Below are 9,919 nucleotides of genomic sequence, written 5' to 3' on the forward strand. Positions count from 1 at the left end.
ATAACCTATCCTAAATTTCTAAAGATCTAAAAGAATAAAGTATTCTCCAAAAAAGTAAACGGCAATAGAATCATGACGCCATTAAAAGTTAATAATGAAATAGCACAGGTTAAACATAGCGTAAAATATCTTGGGCTTACATTAGATTCAAAATTACTATTCAGAGAGCATACTAAAAGCATAATGATGAAGAGTTACGCAGTTACAAAAAATCTGTATTCACTTCATGGCAAAATATTCTAAAATTAGCAATAAAAATAAAAGATTGTAACGTAAAGGATTGCGATGGTTGTTTGTGGAATAATAGGAGTCGGAATATCTGGGGACACAGGATATATTTTCCAAAATGTTAGTACAAATTATGGGAGATAGGTTTTGTTATACAAAATAGATTCTTTCAAGAGAGTGAGAGAAAGCTAGCAACGAATAATTTAAGAAAAGATTTCATAATACGCGATACCACCATCGGGCGTCCGGTTTATTTCAACTGTACTCTCCCTCTGGGGACACGACGACGACACGGTTTCGCCGGTTTTCTCATGTCCGTTCGGCGGCCGGCCTTCATGGCCGTCCTCTCCGAAATGTACAGAGGAACCTGGCGTCCCTACTCTTAGGCGGCCAGGAAGCTACCCTGTGCTTTCCTCTCGGCGGGCGGCCGGCCTTCATGGCCGTCCTCTCCCATGTATCCAGAGAGGCGTCCAGGTGCAACCCTGTCCTCTCCTGGGCTGCTGGGCGTCCGATAGCATTGCTTTGTACTCTCCCATCCTGTGGGTGGCCGTGGTCTTACCTCGTCCTCTCCCACAGGTGCAGCAAGAGTGCTCGCTCCGCGGTAACCTATCGGTATTTATACGGTCCCGTTGCTAACTTTATCAATAACGCGTTACTAAGTTTCTAGAAGGTTCCAGACCCCGCGGTTCCCCTTGAACCGCCGGCCACGCTACCTCGGCGCAATTTTTCTGTTTTATCGGGGGGGGGGGGGCGAGGGGTCTTGACGCTTTATTGTTCCTCGTCGCGTTACAAGATTAATATACAAAGTAATATAATAAGGCCAATTATAACATATGCTGCTCCTATATGGAGAACAACAGCAAATAGAAACCTTTTGAAAGTACAACGCTTTCAAATCAAATGCCTAAGATTAATTACAAACAAAAATAGATATACCAAAATAAAAGATTTACACTCAGAAGCAGAGATTGAATATTTAGGAGATTATATAGATTACCTAGCGAAAACATTTTATAATACACAGATAAAGAATAACCCATTATTAAATAATCTGATGCAAGAGCATTTAAGTGCAATAAAGGACCAACAGATAAAGTACAAATTTCCATTTTATGATATAGAGATAGAAGACTTAGGAAATACTTAGATATAGAGTTAAAAAATATTTAATATTTAAATGTATATAATACAGAATTAGAAAATATCTAGATATATTAATGTGATATGGAAGCAATAGTATTAATAAGGAACAAACAAACAGGATCAGATGGCTAAGTTCTGAACTTAAAATAAGTAGGTTTTTATTCTTTTCTTTTTCCTACAAAAAACTCAATACATGAAATAAAACCGCAACTGCAATAATGTACAAACGTAGTATGAATAAGTCAGTTAGAAATATATTATATATTATTACTATATAATGTAATTCTTACGTCCCAGGTGGGACGGATTATGATTTTTTTTAAGGGATAGTACGCAGTTTCGAACCTAGCTGCATTCACCGGCTACGGTTCGGGAAATTGAGGATTGTTTAAATAACTTATATTCTTATTTTCAAAATCAACAAAAATATTGATGTATTCAATATTAGCCGCAAGTCGCAATCGCTGGGCCTCGATTAGTGCAGATATCGGGATCGCCGGGTTTCGTATTCCTTCGCCAAGTTGGGCACTACACAACACTACTTCGCGGAACGTTTTAAAAACCGAAAACTGAACTGACGTAAATTTTTAACAAGAGAACACTACTACTATTTATAACTGAGTGATTATTAATAACGGTACGACGTAGCGAATCGATCTGAGCAAAATTCTATAACGTGTGAGGTTATTTTTATTGTATGTGTGAGGTTGTAAGATGTTTGCAACAAGAGGGCGCAGTGAGCGGGGACCGCGAGCTGCGAGCGTCGCACGTAGCACGCGGCCCTGTTCGTGTTCGAACCTCAGAGAGAGTGCATAGAGAGTGTCTAGAGAGCCATAGAGAGTTCTAGAGAGTGTGTGATAATTCAAACTTATTGTTTAAATATTGTGACGTGGCAAATTTGTCCACGTCCCTCCAATCTAAGATCGAAAGACCGGGCCGCCCTTTGGCAGCACCGCCGCGATAACGGCTGTCGTGATCGATCTCCCTGGGCATAGAAAAGACCTACTATCGAACCGCGACTCGCTACTACTGGCCCGGCATGTATCGTACTGTGGTAGAATACGTAAGACGCTGTACTACCTGTCAACTCACGAAAGTGGAGCAGACACTCCCTTCCGGGTTGATGGGTCGGCGCCGTATCGACACGCCGTGGTCAGTGGTAGCTGAAGACATCATGGGCCCGTTCCCTCCTAGCAGGTCCGGTCACGCGTACCTCCTCGTGATACAGGATCTGTTCACAAAATGGATTGAGTGCGCCCCGCTACGACGTGCGACCGGTCCGAAAATTGCCGTGGTTCTTGAGGGCTTAGTCTTCTCCCGATGGGGAAAGCCTGACGTGCTATTGACGGACAACGGCACAGAGTTCGTGAATAAATGTCTACGCGACCTAGCCGAGGAATACGCAATGCGGCTTACTACGACACCCCCGTACCATCCGCAAGCGAACCCGGTGGAACGCGTCAATAGGGTATTAAAAACTAAAGACTATAGAGACTGGGACGCGAATTTGCCGCAGTTTCGATTCGCGTATAACACAGCACGACACTCAGTACTACAGGCTTCCCCAGCCTTTTTAAACTTCGGGCGAGAACCGCGATCGGCCAAATGCGTGCGAGCGAATGCGGAACCGCCTATCGACCTCGAGGTAGGCCCCACAACGAAGTGGAAAGAGCGGGTTGCCCAGCTACCGATGTTAAGGAGCTGGGTAATAGAAAATTTAGAGGACGCGTACAACCGACAGTCGCGCCACTACAATTTGCGACACCGCGATCGGGAGTTCGAGGTAGGGGATAGGGTTTTAAAACAGCAACGCGTTTTATCGTCGGCGGCGCAGCATGTTGCGGCGAAATTAGTTCCGAAGTACGTAGGGCCCGTAATTATAACGAAAAAGATCTCGCTGGTAGTATATTACGTAGCCACGGAAAACGGCAAGGATTTGGGCAAAGTCCACGTCAGCGATCTGAAAGCGTTCCTTCCATCACGGGAACGAAAGACCTAGGCCTAAATTGAAAGGTTTTATTCCAAGGCCGTAGGAAAGATCTTAAAAATGGATGCCGAACCCGGAAGAATCGAGCCCCGTAGCCCCATCGACACCCTGACGCCACGGAGTATTGCCTCCCAGTGGGTCGAATACTTCGAGAGTATTTGTTGAAGGGACGTCACTTGCGGCAGCGGTCGATGACCACCCAGACCTGGCAGAAGACCATCACCATATCCTGCCGGATGCCGACCTGCCCGCCGGATGCCGAGGCTATCGCCGTCGAGCCCGCAAGCGACTCGGACACGTCGTACGAGTCCGCGGACGACGGGTCCAATTCAAACTCGCTGCCGGAGCCACCTGCTCAGGGGTTAGACGATACCCTCGATGAGCAGATCGAGGAACTGCCGTTGGACCACGAACCAGATCCAACCGAGGAGGCCGATCCTTCCGAGGAGGAAGCGGGGAAACCTTCCTCAGAGCTGCCGCTGGACCCGGGACCAGATCCAACCGACAGGTCCGATCCCACTGAGGAGGAAACCTTGAAACCTCCCTCCGAGCTGCCGGAACGAGAGGCGTCATCGGCCCCGAGGAAGGACACTGAGGCCTCAGTCCCGACCCTATTGGTGGACACCATGACGGGTGCCCCAAGGGTCCACCCGCCCGTGGCCATGACCCATGTGGAGGAGACCGCTGCCGAATCCTCTGCCCCCGCCATCCAAGGGAGTTCGCGCGCCGCGCAATTCGAGGAACTACACCGGTTCGCCCTGGATCGTTTCCGGCGCCGGCAGGCCGAAGAAGAGGCGGAGGAGAAACGCCGGAAGATCCTGGCGGAGACACCGAGGAAGCCATTCCACTACGTCCCCCCAGCGGAGGAGTGGCCTTCAGTTGCGCACAATACGATTGCGTACGTTATGATATATATTGTTAGAAACCGTCTATATTACAGTAATATCACGTCGAAAATCGTCTAGGACCGATACGTAAAAATTTTCCTCTTAGTGGTGGGTCTTAGAAAAATTTTCAAAGTTCGGTGAATTATGAAAAGTTGGATATTTTGTGTAAAATAACATAGAAGTGTTAAAAGTTATTATATTTTATGAAAAAAATTTGTATATTTTTTTCGCTCTAAGTTCCAACAGCCCCGCCGGTAGGTCTGTTGTCGCGGCGGTTTGCGGCCATAAGCGCGCGTGCTATTGACCGCGCGGCGCCAGCGTCCCGGCCGGCCGTTCGGTATCTATAAGAGTGTCGACGGTTCGGTCGAGTCGGTCGGTGCAGCGCGCGTCTGTGGCTATTATACGATCTCGGTCGAGAAGCAGTCATGGGCGCCTCGAGACTTCGGTCTTGACTGTTTCGTACCGTGCTTCGTATCGACTTATTCTCTACACAGCATTGCCACGGGTCGGTGTCCTAGACCGAATGGCCCTTATGTGGCGAGTCTTCCCTTAGTGGAGGTTGGTGACTTGTATTCACTTTTGTGTTTATTCGTACTAACTGAGCATCAACTCTTATGTCCGAGCGACTAAGGTATTGAAAAAGAAAAAATAGAGAAAAAGAGAGAAAAAGTTATGTCTTTTAAAGACAGAATAAAGAGAAAAATTCGTTAAATAGTAGAGGTGTCCTATTTCGTTTATGCCTAGCGCGAGCGGAAGAATACGCTTTCTCGCAGTCCAGCATGCGTCCTGTCCGCGCTTCCTCGGCACTTGTGTCGATTTTGTCCAGCGCAGTAGTTACGTGCTTCCGCGATCGATGTTCAGCGTGAGCTATACGCGCCTTCACGATTAGGCAAACCATGTTATTATATGAAACGAATGGGTGAAACTTGTTTCAATAAGGTATTTATAAGAAAGTTGAAACAAGTAAAATATCTGAACAAGATAAGATATTGATAAGAAGTCTTGTTCAAGATATACGTATAAAATTGAGAAACCGAGAACGCAGAGGAGGAGGTATATTTGAAAAGGAATTTGTTCGAGGTTGAATATTTATAGAGAAGAAGATATATGTATCTCGTGCAAAAGGTTCTCTGAGAATTTGCACGAGTATAAAATATATATATGATTGGAAGAAAAAGTGTCGTCGACCTGTCTCGAAGAGAGCTGGCGGCGAAGACATTCGAAAAATTGTCGAATCTCCCTGGTTGATCCTGCCAGTAGTCATATGCTTGTCTCAAAGATTAACCCATGCATGTCTCAGTACATGCCGCATTAAGGTGAAACCGAGAATGGCTCATTAAATCAGTTATGGTTTCTTAGACCGTACCCACATTTACTTGGATAACTGTGGTAATTCTAGAGCTAATACATGCAAAACAGAGTTCCGACCAGAGATGGTAGGAACGCTTTTATTAGATCAAAACCAATCGGTGTCGGGCGTCTTCGCTCGTTCATCGTTTACTTTGGTGACTCTGAATAACTTTGTGCTGATCGCATGGTCTACTAGCACCGGCGACGCATCTTTCAAATGTCTGCCTTATCAACTGTCGATGGTAGATTCTGCGCCTACCATGGTTGTAACGGGTAACGGGGAATCAGGGTTCGATTGAAATCAGAGGTCGTGACGAAAAATAACGATACGGGACTCATCCGAGGCCCCGTAATCGGAATGAGTACACTTTAAATCCTTTAACGAGGATCCATTGGAGGGCAAGTCTGGTGCCAGCAGCCGCGGTAATTCCAGCTCCAATAGCGTATATTAAAGTTGTTGCGGTTAAAAAGCTCGTAGTTGAATCTGTGTGGCACAGTGTCGGTTCACCGCTCGCGGTGTTTAACTGGCATTATGTGGTACGTCCTACCGGTGGGCTTGCTCTTCACGGGGTGGTCCAACTAATATCCCATCGCGGTGCTCTTCACTGAGTGTCGAGGTGGGCCGGTACGTTTACTTTGAACAAATTAGAGTGCTCAAAGCAGGCTATGTTCACCTGAATACTGTGTGCATGGAATAATGGAATAGGACCTCGGTTCTATTTTGTTGGTTTTCGGAACCCCGAGGTAATGATTAATAGGGACAGATGGGGGCATTCGTATTGCGACGTTAGAGGTGAAATTCTTGGATCGTCGCAAGACGGACAGAAGCGAAAGCATTTGCCAAAAATGTTTTCATTAATCAAGAACGAAAGTTAGAGGTTCGAAGGCGATCAGATACCGCCCTAGTTCTAACCATAAACGATGCCAGCTAGCGATCCGCCGAAGTTCCTACGATGACTCGGCGGGCAGCTTCCGGGAAACCAAAGCTTTTGGGTTCTGGGGGAAGTATGGTTGCAAAGCTGAAACTTAAAGGAATTGACGGAAGGGCACCACCAGGAGTGGAGCCTGCGGCTTAATTTGACTCAACACGGGAAACCTCACCAGGCCCGGACACCGGAAGGATTGACAGATTGATAGCTCTTTCTTGATTCGGTGGGTGGTGGTGCATGGCCGTTCTTAGCTGGTGGAGCGATTTGTCTGGTTAATTCCGATAACGAACGAAACTCTAGCCTGCTAAATAGACGTAACTATGGTATCTCGAAGGCCCCCGGCTTCTGTCGGCGGGTTTTTACTACCAACGTACAAACAAATCTTCTTAGAGGGACAGGCGGCTTCTAGTCGCACGAGATTGAGCAATAACAGGTCTGTGATGCCCTTAGATGTTCTGGGCGGCACGCGCGCTACACTGAAGGAATCAGCGTGTTTTCCCTGGCCGAAAGGCCCGGGTAACCCGTTGAACCTCCTTCGTGCTAGGGATTGGCGCTTGCAATTATTCCCCATGAACGAGGAATTCCCAGTAAGCGCGTGTCATAAGCTCGCGTTGATTACGTCCCTGCCCTTTGTACACACCGCCCGTCGCTACTACCGATTGAATGATTTAGTGAGGTCTTCGAACTAGTACGCGGCAATGTTTCGGCATTGCCGATGTTGCTGGGAAGATGACCAAACTTGATCATTTAGAGGAAGTAAAAGTCGTAACAAGGTTTCCGTAGGTGAACCTGCGGAAGGATAATTACAAATCAAACATCTGCCAGATCCATGAATATATATATATACATACAAAAATGCTTTCAAAGCACACAGAAAAGACCAACAGGAGAGTACAAGGTTATAATAAAAGGAATTCGCTCTCCTGTGTAATCATCGTATGATGAGAAAATAAAGAAAAAGGGGAGTAGGGGATGTGTATAGCGACGAACTACTCCCCATGCAACGGCTTACGTGTGGAGGTCATAGTTACGCATGGAGTACATAGTTACTCAAAGCGTACGATTCTCCCGTCCGTCCGCGCCACGTTGTTGGTCAAAATTAAGGCGCAGAGAGCCCGCCAGACCATTTGTGCACAAACACGGCAATATATAATATATGCACTCTTTCGACAATGGGACGAAAGATCTCAATGAGAATGACACACGAGGAAACAGACGGTGCTTGCGTGAAGGTGGAGCATCGCATCGTTTACTTGTATTGGGGAGTGAGTGCGAAGAGCTGTACTTCGGGTCTTCGGGAATCGTCACCGACGTTCACATTGCAAACTCGAACGATCAATAGGGTGCGGTTTCCCGTCGGACGCTGAATGTTATAGCTTAACCACGAATATAGAAATACCCGTCGTTACGAATCGATGTTTTTCACCCGCCACCTGATGGATCGTGTTCTCTTTGATAAAAATACCTCGTGTCAAAGAGACGTGTATATTATAATATACGCCATTGGTCTGCCTGTGTGTAGGCTCTCGACAATTATATGGACAATTACGGTCGCAAGAACAGGGATGTAAGCGTCGATTCGAATCCACATATCGCGCTTCCTCGGTCTTCGCCTGTGGTGTCCGAGATACGTCCATTGGAAACGGTGGTGTTGTCTCTCCTCTAGAGAAAGAGAGGACAACAACAGGGTAGCCTGTGGAAAACTTGCGGTGAACGCGTTGTGTTCTGTCACGAACGTCGAGGAATAGGATGAGAGAAGGACCGGCTGTGAAGCTCGCTTTTAAAGCTGCGTGAGTCTGACACCCTACTTTGTGTGGCGATAGCGCACACACGAGTGTGGGACGAATGACCGCTGCCAGAGCCGGTTGTGACTCCCGCTCTATTTATCGAGTTCGCGTATAACATGGAGCACGAAACGTCGCCGCATGCGTGTTCGTTGACGAACACGTATATTCGAGAGGACCGGCTGTGAAGCTTGCTTTTTAAAGCTGTGTGCGCTTCTGACACTCTACTCTCTGTGTGGCGATAATATACCGCTCTCAAGAGCTTGGGACGAATGAGATCGCGCACGGCCAGAGTCGGCTGTGAAGTCCGCTAGTATCGAATAATCGTTCTCCGTGCACAATTGGAAATGTGTTTCGAGAGGACCGGCTGCGTAGCTCGTGTGAAGCTGTGTGCGATTCTGACACTCTACTCTCTGTGTGGCGATAATACAGCACACAAGAGCTTAGGACGAACGATCGCGCACGGCCAGAGCCGGCTGTGAAGTCCGCCAGTTATCGAGTTCATTCTCCAATAAGAGAGGAGGAGGAGAAGTGTCGGGATCCAGTATCGGGTTGTCTATGATCCCCGTCGTTTTCTGAATTCTCCTCCTGTGTTTTCCACTTTAAAGGTTTTTCAATGTATTTTCCGCCCGGCCGTCGGATACGTGTGCGCATTGCATCGCGTACTCGCGACGGTTTCCGTTTCTACGGACGATCGTGTGTCGTCCTTAAAAACGACGCCTGAATCTCCTTCGCGCGCTGGTTGGAGCTTTCAGGTATCGGCGTTCTTATGAACCGCAGAACAAGAGACATAATTATATATTGATTATAAATCAAATTATACGATTACCCTGAACGGTGGATCACTTGGCTCTTGGGTCGATGAAGAACGCAGCTAATTGCGCGTCAACGTGTGAACTGCAGGACACATGAACATCGACATTTCGAACGCACATTGCGGTCCACGGATGCAATTCCTGGACCACGCCTGGCTGAGGGTCGTTTACGTAACCAAATACTGCTTGCGTTGCTCTTGTAAGTCCCCGCCGTCGCTTACCTCTCCATGTCGAATTGTGGAGGGCGCAAAGAGCGTTTCTGAGTCGGGTTGCAAAGATGCTACGTACGAGCGAACGATGGACGTTTCGTCGGCGTTTGACGCGGTTCTGTGAAAATTGCAAATTTTACATTGTGTCTAACGGTTTCGTGAGAAGAAGGAAACAGGAATGGGTATCACATTCGGACTTGCGTGAGTGTTTTGCGGCGTCGTGAGTCGTATTTTCAATACGACCGCCCGGGAAACCGCTCCGACGATCGAAATCTCTCTCTCCTCTCTCTGGAACGATTCGCATTGCGGAAGAAGCGTTTCACTCTCGAACCTTCTACGCGCTCCCGACGTCGTCTGAAATGATGCGTATACGAAAGGTATAAGAGTCTCAAGAGACTACAGTGAATGGACACAAATAAAGAAAGAGATACCGGACACCCGTGTAAAATCTGTGTGCGCAACTGTGGTGTGCAACGTAAGCCCCAGGGAGATATATAAAATAAAATACGTCTGTGCGTGGATGTGTCTCTCTACACATAATTGCGGCGGAGGGTCGTCGTTGCCAGCGACTTCGACAAACATATTCT

General features: G+C 47.3%; 1 non-coding gene across 1 annotated transcript; it reads left to right on the forward strand.

Annotated features, from left to right (window-relative positions):
• Nucleotides 1-9,134: 9,134 nt before the first annotated feature.
• Nucleotides 9,135-9,289, forward strand: LOC143364087 (5.8S ribosomal RNA). The gene has a single exon (XR_013083987.1). It is a non-coding gene; the product is annotated as a 5.8S ribosomal RNA (ribosomal RNA).
• Nucleotides 9,290-9,919: the final 630 nt, after the last annotated feature.

The sequence above is a fragment of the Halictus rubicundus genome, unplaced genomic scaffold, assembly GCF_050948215.1.
Source record: "Halictus rubicundus isolate RS-2024b unplaced genomic scaffold, iyHalRubi1_principal scaffold0254, whole genome shotgun sequence".
NCBI classification, from domain to species: domain Eukaryota; kingdom Metazoa; phylum Arthropoda; class Insecta; order Hymenoptera; family Halictidae; genus Halictus; species Halictus rubicundus.